The sequence below is a fragment of the Spermophilus citellus genome (assembly GCF_964194105.1).
Source record: "Spermophilus citellus genome assembly, chromosome: 1".
NCBI classification, from domain to species: Eukaryota; Metazoa; Chordata; class Mammalia; order Rodentia; family Sciuridae; genus Spermophilus; species Spermophilus citellus.
Genome location: NC_138182.1, coordinates 162876362 through 162892083, shown reverse-complemented (window position 1 = coordinate 162892083; position 15722 = coordinate 162876362). Strand labels below are relative to the sequence as shown.

General features: G+C 38.8%; 1 pseudogene across 1 annotated transcript in view; it reads left to right on the top strand.

Moving 5' to 3' along the window:
* The window catches only part of LOC308652858 (importin subunit alpha-1-like), a 67395-nt pseudogene that overhangs the window by 24189 nt on the left and 27484 nt on the right, over positions 1–15722 (top strand). The window contains exons 3-4 of the transcript in view: positions 490–576; positions 13187–13281. The product of the transcript in view is annotated as an importin subunit alpha-1-like (transcript). The remainder of the gene's footprint in view (positions 1–489; positions 577–13186; positions 13282–15722) is intronic.

The following is a 15722-nucleotide window of genomic DNA, read 5'->3' as shown; positions in this document are numbered from 1 at the left end:
CAATAAACACTTGTCAAGTGCTTTAATGTGTCAGGTATTGTTCTGGGCATTGGAATACAACAGTGAACAACAGCCAAACTCTTTTCCTTCATGAGGCTCAGCATCTAATGAAAGAGTAGGCCAAAATCAAATAATCATATCTACTGTAGTAGACATAGTAAATATGCTTAAAGAGAACCTAAAGTAGGGATGGGGAGAGGGAATTCTATATAGATAAGAACTTGCTCTGTGGCATTCAGCCAAATAACTGTTACTTTTAAGAGGCTAAATGGCTTAATAGGGCAATACAAAGTGAAACAGGAACAAACTTGGATATGAGCCTCAGCTGACTCCAAAGTCACAAGAAAGCTGTTTCCCCTAATGAACAATTACTTATTTTCTTGCTGGCCTGTATGGGGTGGGTGGTTATGATTGTCCCCAAGGTCAGTGTCAACCATAGGCTCCCTTAAAAGTGTTTCACAAGGCTCATGATCTTCACTCTCATTTTAGGTGTTCCTTCCAGCTTCCCCCATTTCAGGTTCTCACTGGCAAGCAGCCAATTCCTAATCAAGTCAGGTGGGTGGTTTTGCCCTATAGGTAAGTGTTTCTCAAAATGTGGTCTATGAATAGCTGTCACCATCACTCAGTAGCGCATTAAAAATGCAAAACCTCAAAGAGAGAGAGAGAGAGAGAAAAGAAAAGAAATGCAAAACCTCAAACCCCACATCATGATCCACCAAATCAAAAATTGGGGGTTGGGCAGTGCCGCAGTCTGGCTAGGCACAAAATCACGAGCCACTCAAGCAGGAACAAACTTTATTTTTTTGAAACTGCCGCCAATGCCCCGTGCGCCCCAGGAAGAATCCCGATCAACCCATGCGGCGCCCCCCCCCCAACCCCAGAGGAAGTTCCTCCCCCGGAATTCCCTCCTACTGTACTTCCCCAACCAATGGGAACTCTCCAGGAGTCCCTTAGCAGACCAGGTGAACAGCAGGAGTCCAATATCCATATGAATGCAAATCTTAAGATAATCATATCATCTCAATGGCTAGCTGGCGTCACCTTTCAACCAAAAATGCCATGCATCATATTACTTGGCTGTGGCTCTTAGCATTTCCCCCTTCTGTTTAATTAAGCAACAAGCAATGTGGCTAGGGAACGTGCCTGTTAGGTATGTCCAATTCAACATATGGTTCTTACCCGTCATCGGAAAACTGACCTCTAGGCGTCAGCCTCCTGTCTTAGGTTGATACCACTGCAACTGAATCATACCCGTCACTGACTACCAGTCCAGCATATAGCCATACCTGTGGATAGGCCTATGCACCAGTGGGGGGGGGGGTGAGGTTCTTTGCCTCACCTCTGTTGGTCCCCAAAATTAGACCATCACTAGTAGAAGGGAGGAGGATACAGAAATGCCACGACATCAAGTCAATTGATGGCTCTTTAGGAAAAATTGCAACACTGGTGACACATCAGCAAAGGTATGCCAGCACCACCATAATTCCCTGCATCAACAAATAGAGCACAATGCATACAAGTGATACATAGTCCAGGCAAGTTTTGTAAGCAGTTCAAAGTGGAGGAATCTATAAATATGTCCTTTTCCTCCCAAAATAAATCCACTTAGTGATTGAGCATTACTTGTTGAGTTATTATTCATTGATGCATCAGTTTATACAGTTTGTTGTGACAACTATCGAAGAAACTGTAGTTTGGTTTCATCTTGTCTTCACTGGCACTGGGATGAAGATAGGAATTCTGACAATGATGCTAAAAAAAAATTATGTAACATTCCAACAGGTACTAAGAAAACAATTTTTTGAATGATTTACATTATCCTGAACAGAATTATTAAATATAATGAAAAAGAAAGGTGAAAGTAAACAAACAGATCTGTTAACCTGGTTATTTGTGCACATATAAAAATAATCCTCAACAGCTGTTTACCCAATTTAAATTAAACCATTAAAATCTCATGAATAATAAAAGAAAAATTTGGATCCATTTATTCATGAGCACTCCTCATATATGATATATGGACATACGCACATACAGACATACAACACAAAACAGAAGTGTGCACACGTAACATACAACACATAAGACAATAGTAAAGGCCTTGTAGCTTTACCTAGGTGAAATCTCCATTGCAATGTTTAAAAACTCCATATTCAAAAAATAAAACTGATCAGAAAAACATTAACCTAGGTCTGTATGAGCTCAAAAATAAAATAGAACTTTATGATGTGGGAAAAAGCAATAATAAAATAGATATTTAAAAAAGCATCCTGGTTAATCACTATCACAGATGTAAGAATAGCCAAGCTGGAGCTCTGGATATCAGCTGTTACGGATTTGAGTCAAATCATCTTTTTGGTCTGTAAAAATTGTTTTGGTTAACCTCTCTGGAATCCAAATTGGCTGCTGTTCTCCCTGTGGAAAAACACAAACAGAGCCCCAACTCCAAACAATCACTGGGTCAGGACCTTTCCATTGTCCTGTTAGAATATCCTTCCAAAGTACCTTAGGCTTATGTACATTTTTTGGATACAAATGTCTTTCCGCAGCACTAAGCCGTGATGAATCCAAATTTTAAAAGTTTGGAGTAAAAAGGGTTATTTTAAGTTTATATTTGGGGGATATATACCCCTTTCTAACTCCCTCCTTTTGTTTTAATAAGTACATTTTAATAGTTTGATGAGCTCTTTCAACTATGCCTTGTCCTTGTGGATTGTATGGAATTCCTGTTATGTGAGTAATGCCAAATGATGAGCAAAATTGTTTAAAAGAGGTAGAAGCATAACCAGGAACATTATCTGTTTTTAACTGTTTTGGAATGCCCACAGTGGCAAAATTTTGTAAGCAATGAGCTATAACATCTTTAGTTTTTTCTCCGGCATGAAGGGAGCCCATCAAAAATCTGGAAGAAATATCAACTGCAACATGCAAATATTTTAATTTTCCAAATTCTGGCAAGTGTGTGACATCCATCTGCCAAATATGGTTAGGTATCAATCCTCTAGGATTGACTCCAAGATTAACTTGTGGTAAAAATGTCACACAATTTTGACATTGTTTTATTATATGTTGGGCTTGTTCTTTAGTTATTTTAAAACGTTTTTGTAAAGTATTAGCATTGACATGGAACCTTTTATGAAAATTTATAGCTTCTTCTATTGTGGAGAAAATATGTATGTCATGTGTAGATTTATCTGCTAATTCATTGCCCAAACAAAGGGCTCCAGGCAATCCTGTATGTGCCCTGATATGTCCTATAAAGAATGGATCTTTTCTGTCCCAGATTAGACTTTGTATAGTGGAAAACAAAGAGAAAACAGTAGAAGAAGGGGAATCCTACCAGCATCTTCAAGGGATACTATAGCATTAACTACATACTGACTATCAGAAAATAAATTAAATACAGAATCTTCAAACACCATAAAAGCTTGTAATACTGCATTAAGCTCTACCTTTTGAGCTGATTGTTTGGGTACTAAAAATTTAAAAGTTTGATCAGGTGTAACTATTGTGCTGTACCATTATTAGACCCATCAGTGAATATATTTGGAGCATTTATGATATGGGGTTTTTCTTGTCATTTTTGGAAAAGCTACAGGATGCTTAGACCTAAAAGACAACAAAGGATTAGATGGTAAGTGATTATCAAATGAAACACTAGTTTTACACATGATTATTGCCCAAGTATTTAACTCATTAGCTAACTCATCAATCTGATCCATAGTATATGGAGTAATAATTTTATTGGGAGAAATCCCAAACACTCCCTTTGCTGCTTTTATTCCTTTGAGTATTTATTGTCCTACAGCCTCAGGATATCTAGTAAGAATAGTGTTAGGAGAATAAGATAAATGTATCCACAATAATGGACCTTCTTGCCAAAATACTCCTGTAGTACAATAAATAAGAAGGGCAAAGTTATATCAATTCTATCCAAATGCATATTTTCAATATATGTTTCAATGATTTTTAATGCCTTTCTTGCTTCAGGCGTTAACATGCGGGGTGAATTTGGATCTGATGGACCTTTTAGAATATCAAATAAAGGTCCCAACTCTCCTGTTGGTATGCCTAGATAAGGCCTTACCCAATTTATGTCTCCCAATAACTTTTGAAAGTCATTAAGTGATTTGAGTTGATCTACTCGTATTTGAATTTTTGGTGGACGGACCATGGTTGAGGATAATAGAACTCCTAAATAATTAATTGGAAGATTTAATTGTACTTTATCTATTGCTATCTCTAGATTATAATTTTTCAATAAGTTCGTAAGTGTGGCATAACATTCTAGCAATGTGTTTTTATCTTTATGTGCCAATAACACATCATCCATATAGTGAAATATTTGTAGTTCAGGATTCTGATTTCTAAGTGGCTGGATTGCTTTATTAACATAAATTTGACACATAGTTGGGCTGTTAGCCATCCCTTGAGGGAGTACTTTCCATTCATATCTCTGATCAGGACCTTCATGATTCAGTGCAGGGATAGTAAATGCAAAATGTGGACTATCCTCGGGATGAATTGGAATTGAAAAGAAACAATCTTTAATATCTATAGCTAAAACATGCCAGGTTTTTGGTAAAGCAGACAATTGGGGAATCCCTGATTGAGCAGGTCCCATAATAACCATCTCATTATTAATGGCTCTTAAATCTTGTAATAATCTCCATTTACCAGATTTCTTTTTAATGACAAAAATGGGAGTATTATGGGGGGATACGGAAGGTTGTATATGTCCTTCCGCTAATTGTTGTCTGACCAAGTCATGGGCTACTTGTATCTTTTCTTTAGTCAGGGGCCACTGAGGAACCCACAGTGGTCTTTCTGATTTCCAAGTAATTTTGATTGTCTCAGTGGCCCTTTCTGAAAACCCAATCCATGTCTATTTATTTTTTGATCTATTTGAATTGGTGCTGTCATACCTTGTTCTTGTTCTCTTCATCTTTTTTCTTTCCTAAAGCCTTGTCTAGCCCTAGTAGTGGGCGCATTAGGACTGATGTTATTTGTTAATGTCAAACCTAATTGATCTAGGACATCTCGTCCCCATAAATTTATAGGAAGATGATCCAATACATAGGGCTGTATAGTTCCTTCACATCCTTCAGGATCCTTCCAATCTAATACCATTGCACTTCTATGGGGATTAGTCGCCACTCCTAGGCCTCGAAGCGTTTGAGTGGCTTGTTGTAATGGACAATGTTTTGGCCATTCTGGATGAGATATGATGCTAAGGTCAGCACCTGTGTCCAGTAGCCCATTAAAGTCATGTCCTTGAATATTTAGTTTTAGCATGGGGCGAGAATCTAAATTTAAAGACAGCATAGCCCAATCTATACCTGTGGAGCCTAATCCCCTGGAACCTCTTTCTACAGTAGGACTGGAAAATTTATCATGCAGGCTGGGTATTATTAATAACTGTGCTATTCTATCTCCTGGTGAAATTACTGATATACCTCTTGGAGAACTAGCTATAATTTTTATTTCACCCTCATAATCAGGATCAATTACCCCAGGACTTATCATAAGTCCTTTTAGTGTAGATGAACTGCGTCCCAATAATAAGCCTACTGTTCCTTGGGGAAGAGGTCCTTTTACTCCTGTGGGAATGATATGAACTCCTATCTCTGGAGTTAGTACTGCTCTGGCAGAGGCGCAGATGTCCAACCCTGCACTCCCTCTAGTTTGTCTGATGAGGGATTTAATGGATAATGCGTCTTGGGCACTACCTTGATGGTGCTGCTGGGTTCCTCCATTGCCCCGTATATTTGTGGTTTGGGGCCCCGGAGCATTGGGCCCTCCAGTCCGTTTTTTGGCAATGGAGCCTGATGCCTTTCTCCACAGTATCGTGGGTAAACACTTGGTCCTTGTCCGTTTTTTGATAATGGAGTACCCTCTATGGTGTTTTGAGAACGGCATTCATTAGCCCATTGTCACCCTCTATGGCATCGTGGGCAAATACCCGGTATTCTATTCCTTTGATACCTAGCTTTGTTAAACCCTCCTCCTATGGGGCAACTCCTTTTAAAATGTCCTGTTTGTTCACAATTATAGCATGTTTTTGGCCTGGCATCTAAAGCCTGTTGTACTGCTGCTAAGACTTGCCCTTGTTCATTAATGTCTCTACATAATTTAATATATGTGTTTAAATCTTCATGTCTCCATGGTCTAATGACCTCTCTGCAGCAACGATTTGCTTGGTCATAAGCCAGTTGTTTTATAAATGGCATTGCCTGTTCTGTATCTCCAAATATTCTAGAAGCTGTTTGAATAAGCCTATCTACAAATTCAGCATAAGGTTCATTAGTTCCTTGTATTACCTTAGATAATTGTCCTTGTAAATCTCCATGCCCCTGTAAAGTTTTCCATGCCCTAACTGCATCTACAGCAATTTGTGCATATATGCCAGGATCATATTCAATTTGTTGCCGTTGACCCTCATAAGGTCCTTTTCCTAATAACATATCTAGATTTCTTTGAGGGTAACCAGCTGCTGCATTTCGCCTAGCTGTCTCCATGCAAAATTCCTCATTGGCAACCTTCCATAACAAATATTGTCCTCCATTTAGCACAGATCGACACATGTTAGCCCACTCTGCTGGCGTCATGTCTAAGTTGGTAATGGATTCGACCATGCTCACAGTGAAGGGTACTTGTGGTCCATAGGTTGTTACAGCCTCCTTTAATTGTTTCACTGTTTTGAAATCTAAAGCACGGTGAATTCATTGCCCTCCTGCCTGTTCAAGTACAGGGCATGCTAATTTTGGGGTCCTGCCTCAGGATTCCTTCCATCAACTACGGGAGTTGAGGGCCGCTCAGCTGTAGATGGAGCTGTTGGTTGAATTACGCCCTCTGGTGATAGAACGGAGTTAGTAGCAGCCTCCTGTTGTAATTCTCTGCCTGATGGTTGTTTTTCCTCTAAGCTTTCTTTCTTCAAGTTTTCCTCTGTCTGACTAGCTCAAGAGACCTTCTCTTTTGCTTGACCTAACATGTTTTCTACCATAGTCTGGACCTCTAACAATTTACTTAACAGTCTTTCGGTTTGTTTTTTACTAGTTTCTAATCTACTATAAAGGTAACGTAACCCAATAAGATAGCATAAAACAAAACCGAAACAGAATGAAACAAAAACGGAACAAAGAATAGTTGTATCAATTTTCTCTTTCTCAGGGCCGAACAACTTCAAACCTTGAGCCAACCATTTTTCCCAGTTTGCCTGAGAAAATTCTAGGGATAGGCAGCTTGAAACAAAAACAAAATAAATCAAAACAAGAACACATTGTTTTTTGAAATGGTCACCCATTCTGTCACCTTCCCTCAGGGGTGAGCAATTTTACTCACCTCCAAGCTTCAGGCGTCCCCCGCACAGGCCACCAATTGCCGCAGTCTGGCTAGGCACAAAATCACGAGCCACACAAGCAGGAACAAACTTTATTTTTTTGAAACTGCTGCCAATGCCCCGAACGCCCCCGGGAACAATCCCGATCAACCCACGCAGCGTTCCCCCAGAACCCCAGAGGAAGTTTTTTTTTTTTTTTTAAATTAATTAATCAATTTTTTTCAAGCAGGAACAAACTTTATTATTTGAAACTGCCACCAATGCCCCGTATGCCCCCGGGAACAATCCTGATCAATCTACGCGGTGTTCTCCCGGCACCCCAGAGGAAGTTCCTCCCCCGGAATTCCCTCCTCCTGTACTTCCCCAACGAATGGGAACTCTCCAGGAGTCCTGTAGCAGGCCGAGGTGAACAGCAGGAGTCCAATATCCATATAAATGCAAATCTTAGCATAATCATATCATCTCAATGGCTAGCTGGCATCACCTTTCAACCAAAAATGCCATGCATCATATTACTTGGCTGTGGCTCTTAGCAGGGCAGTGATGTTTGTCTTAAGAACCCTTCCAGGTGGTTTGGTTGGAGGCTTAAGTTTGAGAAACACTGCCATGGCCATGTAACTGTTCTGGATGCTGTGTCTTGTCCATGTATTTCCAGAGACCTGGAATAGCCATGCTCTTGCCTCTCCACAAACCCCACGCAACTCCCATGAACAGCCTGTTGACCTCCTTCATGAAGCTTTTCCAGGCTGGGCACAGGAAATCTCTGCCTCAAAAGTTTTTTAAGAATCTGTCCTTACCTATGATACAAAACCTTAAGAGATTAAAACAAGTATTCCTATAAGAGCAGTGTACATATGTACAGTGCTGTATTTTGACAACTGAAGGAAGGATAGACACCTCTGGTTGGCATTTATCCCTTGAATTACAAGGCCACAGGAAAAGGGGAAAAAACGTATTTTCCATATGATGCACACAACATGGGCCATGCTTAACAATTTTTTTTAAAATTATTACCCACTTATTAGAAGTCAAATCCTGAGTTCCATTTGTGACTGGGTGGCTACTTATCACAGGTTCTCCATGGGTACAGAATTGACCCACAATACAATTAAAGCCATGGAATGGTAAGATAACTAAAACCAAAGCTTCACTGAAATCTTTATAGCTTTTTATAAATGCAAATTCATACCCCTGGGTAAAGCTTCACACAGTTCTTTTATACCAAAGCAAAATGAGACTCCTCAGTTTCCATGGATTTATGATTCTCTAGGGTCTTGAGAAAAACAGTCTAGTGTTCTTCAGCAATGAAATTTTACTTCATGATACTTGATAATCTCACTCCCCCTCCCCATTTCTTCACTTTAAATAGCTCCCTCATGTTTTTGTGAGGTTAATTTCTTTTTATCAATAACATTCCATTTTTCTTCTTATAGAAACTATATATTTGCTGCAAAATGATAAATTAATCTCCTTAAATTAGTATGTGGCATTTTTCTTCAATGTTTGCAATTCAACTTTATAATTAGTAGTATTTGTCAAGAGAATGAAACTGTTTTGTAGAAATAGATGCAGGAATGCAATTTCAGAATCCTTCTCCAATGCCAGATTGCTGGTATTTATTCTTGTTTTTAAAAGATATTGGTCACCAATATTTAATACCATGCTTTGTGGTACTAAGGCTTTATGGTGCCAGGCAGTCTCAGCAAGATGCAGAGATCAGCTCAATAGGATTTTGTCACTCTGAAGTTTTCCCAGGAGCAAGTGATTGGCCTTTCAGTAAATATGTATCTGTTTACTGAACTAGAATACAGTGAAAGTTTATGATCAAATTAAATAAAATATAGTTATTTAATATGTGTTTGATTTCTCCCTACATAATAAATAGAGTCACATTTTTCCCAGATTTTTAAATCAGTGAGTGCAAAACTTCCTCCCACTTTTCCAGGGACTCAATATAACTAACCATGTGTTTCACAGTTGTTACCCATGAGAAAAATCTAAAGAGTGAGAAGAAAGGGTGGAACATTTAGTGTTTATTTATTAGTGATCCTAGGTCACTACATGACAGCCCACCTTGCTCTTCACCAACGTCCTCTACTTCTGTAATTTGTCTTTCAGACTAAGATAGCATCAGCCCACTCCTTAGGGGAACAATAAGTAGACTAGCAAGTCTAATCAAACATGAACAGAGTAAGGTATGGAGTTTCTGAGAGGTATTTTTATATATTTGTGATAAGAAAATGTATGCAATTATGTCAAGTCCCATAATCTAGATATATCTAAACATGCTTTGCTAGACATAGTATGCTATTATTGATTCAAAGATAATAATTCATTATATAACAAACATAACAACTAAACTTCAAAAAAAAATAAAGAATTTAGACTTATTCTCACAAGAAGAACCAACAGATAATGTACTCTCAAACTTATATTTAACAAACATAGTTTCAACAGCAAAGAACCAAAGCAGAGCAACTTCTGTCATACTAGGAGGCCGGTGGCTGAAGCAGAGTGCCCCGTGGTACTGAGGTTTCATGGTGTCAGGAAGCCTCAGCAAGCTGCAGAGATCAGCTCTGCAGGACTTTGTCACTTTGAAGTTGACCAGGGAGCATGTGATTGGTTTTCAGTAAACAGTGTAGCTCTTGGTAGAGAAGAAAGGCTGGAAAAGAGATACAGGCTCTCTAAACTAGAGCACGGATGCAGGGTTCTATGATTCTGATAGAAAATAAAGGCATCTGGGTATAGCAGACGGGCTATAGGGTGATCCCAGTAACTCCAGCTGGTTTTGTGAAATCTCTTCCTTTTACAATGGAACACGACTCCCATGATTATGCTACACAAGACTCTGTCCCAGCATACGGAGGGGGTTCTCAGGAAGCAGTCATGCTGGGAACTGGTTATGGCAGGAGCAACATGGCAGTAACATGTAGGTGGTCTCCAGTAGGGCAGGGGTCATCAGTCATTCAGCCACAAGGAAATAAATTCTGCTGACAACTTGAAATGGCTTGGGCATAGATTCTCCAGTTGAGATGCAACCTGCCTGGCGCTTTAATGGCAGCCTTGTGAGGGCCTAATCAGCTAACTTGTGCCCACTCTTCTCACCCACCATAATATGAGGTAATTAGTGAGTGTTGTCTCAAACCACTAAATTGTGGTTATTTCTTGCAGCATAGAAAACCAATTCACTGAGTTGACATGGAATCCTTTTTACTTTGAATCAATCATGTTTTAGTAACCTTCCTCCCTCATTTATTCGTAATGGTTGCAACTCTATCAGATGCATGTATCTTATTTGTGTGGGATTTTCATCACCTCAGAGAAAACTAGTTAAAAGTTAATGCCTACTGCTGTCTTTTAATTCTTTCTCAGAACTAAAGCTGGCCTCTGATGGAAAATAATTTTTAAAATTTAGTAAGTTCATCTCTAGGTACATGTGAGGCTTCCCTTACAGAATGGGGAACTAGAAAAGGCAAGAATACAATCTTTGATGCATTTACTTAAGCAAAAACATAAGAACTTATTTAAGTAACAATAGCAACCACAAAAAGGCTCAGTTAACTATTTTTAGAATAGATGATATATTTCTTGCACTTCAAAGCAAGAAAGAATTCATGAGGTGTTTCTATATAATTTTTCTATTTTTTTTGTAACAAAACATAGATTTACCAGGCTTGAGATGCCATGGCCACTTTTCACTCATTTAATATATATTTATTAAGAAATGGATATGTCAGGCACTGTTCTAAGCTTATTTATATTAACTAGTTAAAGAAAAAACTAAAACAACCTTGCCCATGTGACACTTAATAGTTTAACAAGAGGAACAAAAAAATAAATGACCAAAATTAAAAACAACTAAATTATATGGCACATTAAATGGTGGTATACATGATAGGCAAGAGGAAAATGGAGTAAGGGGTGGCCAAGTGGTGGGGAGGGAGGTCAGGGTGCAGGATGAAAGAGGTTGAGGAGGCAGGATTGGAGCAAAGACTCACTGTAAGTGATAAAGTCAGCCACTCACTTCTATGAGACATGTGACATCCACACGGAGGAACACTGAGTTCAGAACATTTCTGCCACTTCCCAGGAACATCAAGGAACCATTTAGAGTATCAGCTCAGAAGTCCCCAAACCTTGTAAGATCATGGCACCCTTACTGTCTCTGTGATTTTTTTCCTGGCACTCCTAGGCCAAATAAATACCTAACCATTCATTTTATTTAGTAATTAGGTCTAAAAAAAATCTAAGAAGTATTTATGTCAAGCCATCTAGTAACCATTTGAAACTGAAACAAGTCTATGGAAGGATGAAAATTTTAATTTAGTTCTTAAATAACCACAATTACTTACAAATGGGGAGAAATGGCTCTTGGGCATTGCACAATTCCTCAGACACTGGAATCAGATGGGACAATGTCCATCCTTACTATTCCAAATTGATTTTTACACAGAACTTGCCTCTTATTCCAGCAACCTCCACCCCCCCCCAACTTGCAAATATGTAATGTTATCCAAAAGAAGGTAGTGCAATGTAACATTGAAACTCAAGTTATTTGCTTGGTCTCTGACAGATGTTGCTTTGTTTTCCACAGAAACAAAATATCCCAGGATATTCCTTTGAGTTTCCTGCAGCACCCTTGGCTGTCCCAGCACAAAGTTTAAAAACTGCAGAGTTGACATCTACTATAGACTTGGTCCTTCTCCCAGATCAAGTTTCTTCTACTCTCTTGAGCAGCTTCTCTGGCATCCTTTCTGAAATTTCTTCTCCCCAAATTTGTCTTGAGTAGTCACAGAGTGTCTTAATAAAGCACAAGTATATAGAGATAAAGACAGAGAAATATATAACCATGCATCTCATTATAGTAATGCAATCATTCTGAAGTATCTGTCTTGGTGAAGGACTCATTTCCTTCCCTCTGGGTTCTTGTTAACCCATTCTGAATGTTTTAAACACCAAATGGATTGAAGCATAGATGAACAAATTAGGACACCATATTACCTCACACCATTAACTAAGGGAGGCTTGCAGGGAATATTCCCTGTCCCCACAAGTATAATTTGATTTATAGTGGAAGCCAGGGCTATCTTCTGCCACAATTTGCTCTTCCACATTATTATCAGCTTTCAGTATTCAATTATTTTCAAAATTATTAACAGTTTGAATCATTACAAATTGTTTTTTAAAGGGCAAAGGAACATTTTAGCCCATTATGGGAATTTCAAAGGACTATGAGTAAAGCGATACTTGTATTCTAATGAAAGCTAAATAGTCATTAGCTTTCAGAGAAGGAAAGACTAGACAGCATGTTCTCATTGTGACAATCAATCATGCTCCTCCATTTCTCCAAATCTCAAGCCACCTTCCGACTGCTCATGTGACACTGAGTTAGCAGTGGGAGAAAGATATCAGAGCCCATTACTAACCCACACACTGTGAAACAGAGCTGGCAGCAGCCTGGTACTCTGTCCCTCCAGGTGAGAATTAAATCAAATTGAACTTGCTTTATGCAAGGATAAAATAATACAGTAGGTCCCTGATCCTCCTCCATTATTTTAAAAGGTCATGATTTCTTGTAGAGTATAATGAGAAGGAAATTACTTGAATTAAACCTCTGCTTATCTACATTGTCGGCTAATTACAAAAATTAGAGATTCTCACTCTGGCCTCCAACATCCTGCTGTCGTCACGGTGACAGAGCACCATCTAGTGCTGACATTGTCTGAGAAGAATTCAAAAGCTATTGAGTAAAGGGTGTCCCCAAAAAGGAATGGAAAAATAAAGTCAACAAATATTTATTGAGTACCTACTGTCTGAATACCATTTGTCTAGCTTTTCTCTTCACAGTCCTAAGAATTTCAAAAAGCTTTTGCAAGCACGAATTGCTCTGACTTTTGTGGAAATTATCTTCATTGTCGTAGGAGGGAAGAAAGAGGAGCTTGGTTGGAAGTTTTGCCAGTGATTCCATCAACATTAAATATGAGTGTGGAGGTAGCCATCAGGCCGCTCAGCTTGAACAGAACCCTGATTACATTTACTGCACCTCTTCCCAGAAAAATATGGAGCTATTTAGCATTTATATTGCACTTTTCGTCTCCAAACCACTTTACAGAACCTCTCAGACTAATTCCCCCACGCCCTCGAAGAGTGGTTATTACTCTATACGACGCGCTTCCTTAAGAAAGCTTTTGATGGCTGTTTGCACTGTGTGTGTGAGTGGATTGCATTTACCAAAGAGAATGTCTCCAAAGACTCATGTCCAAAGTCGAAGAATAATTACCATCTAAAACCTTACTATTTCTCCTTTCTACAGAGAAAAAATACGTTTATCATTAATTTAAATGGTGAGCGTATTATTATCTTTTCCAATTCAAAGATAAAGAGTGTCAGAACAGAAGAAAGCATTGTGTCATTGGTATAGACCTTCCCCTATTCTTTGGCCAGTGCTGCCACACAAAAGGACTCTCCCTTGAGGTCAAGTACTGTGTATCCTGGAAGTAAAGGTGGCCCAAGAGAAGAGGAACATGGGGAAAATGCTGGAAGAGGGGATTTTGCAAGTCAGGACTCTGCAATATGTTAAGGAACTGATGTTCTTGATTTTTAAAAGCTAAGCACCCATCACTCCTAATTGAATCACTTTCCACAGATCAGCTATTTATTACATTATTTGGTGATTTAGGAGAAAAATAGTAGAGAAGTTGTCATTTTAATGAGCAATATCTACATTTTTCCATATATAATTCAAGTTTGATGATTGTAATTGTGGTTCTCTTTTTTTAAAGAAAACTTTTTTCAAAGGCATTTGTTATAAAGCATATTTACTATGTGACTCTCATATACCATGAGATAAAATATGAGGATTTCAAGAGAAAGGACCCACATTAAGATGCATCCCAGGGAGATGCATCGCACAGAGCAAGGCAGAGAAGTTCAGAAGCAGGATCCTAAGCACAGTGTAATGTTGTTGGTGAGTGTTGGAGGCCAAGACGTGCCAACACAGTCAGCAAGGGACCTGGCTCCTTCACCATCACTCCTTTTTCTGCTTTATATTTATTTATCTTCATCCCAGGGATTACCAAGAGACACATATGACAGACATTTCACAATGCACATTTTGTGACTGAAAAATATTTCACATTAGAAACAATCATCCAATATTTTCAATTTTAAATTAGATTATTCCATGGCATGTGGGAAGCAGAGTTAGAATTAATGTATCACACGCCATTTCCAAAATCTTTTCTGCAGACCTACGAGGATTTTTTAGTGATGTTTCAATGCCAGCTTTTTAAAAACAATCTCTAGTTATAGCCACTTTATGTAAGGGAATTCATCACCATTCTGTTACCTAAAGTATTTTCATATATTTTAGGATCTAGGAAAAGAAGCTAGTGTGAACTGAAATAAAAATTCTAATGAGCATATTCATTAGGCCGGATCATTTTAGAGCTTAAGAAAAATCTCCTGATGATTCCTTAACAGGAAACTTTATAATTTCCATCAAAAAGAGATTTTATTTGGGGTTGTTGGGAGAGTGGAGGTAGGATTCTTTTCCAAGAGCAGTGTATGTCCATCTGGGAAAAGTTGGGAATTTCAGGTGAGCAAGGAAATCTGTGATTCAGAGAGAGCCATTGATAACAATGAACATTTAAAGGTAACCCCCTGCATACACAATGAAGTTGAAACCCCTTGGCTGCTGTAGGGAGATATTTACTTCCTCCCAATATATTCAGAGGTGGCCAGAAACCTTAGTTTCCTTTGATCATTTTCATCAAGTTCCCATCTAGCTAAGTAGCATGGATAATTTAGGTTTGTGATTAGCAATGTTTTAATCTCTTCTATTTTAGACAGCTATAAATAATGCAGTTTAAACACTTGGTCCATTCAAAGTTAGCCTTATATTATGTCTAGTTTCTGTGATCTCTTTGGGATGACTCAGACCTTTTTTGCCAAGGGTTCATTTTTTTTTTTTTTTCAGATTTTGCTCTCTCTCTTCCTGCTTTCACCTAGACAGCCACAGTGTATTATATGTAAAAGGGATTTCTTCTGTCCTCCTTGCAGCAGCAAGAGGACACAAATTATTAAGAGATTCTCAAATTATCACACCATTGTCAGGTCACCAATCCTTGCTGCAGAATGGCTGGGTTGATTGACTCCTGAAGTGCAACTGGCCATGTCCAGGTGTTCGGGGATGGTGTGAGAATACTCACCCCTGGGCCTGTGTTCCCACTCATTTGTCCCCAACCTAAAGAGTCCCACCTGTGGTAATCTCTAAATTCTCACTCCAGGCTCCCATCAGCCCATCCCAGTCAGCAACTCCAAGTCTCCTCCCCGGGCAAATGAAACTTCCTACATCTCTTGTAAAGCACTCCAAATCCATGGG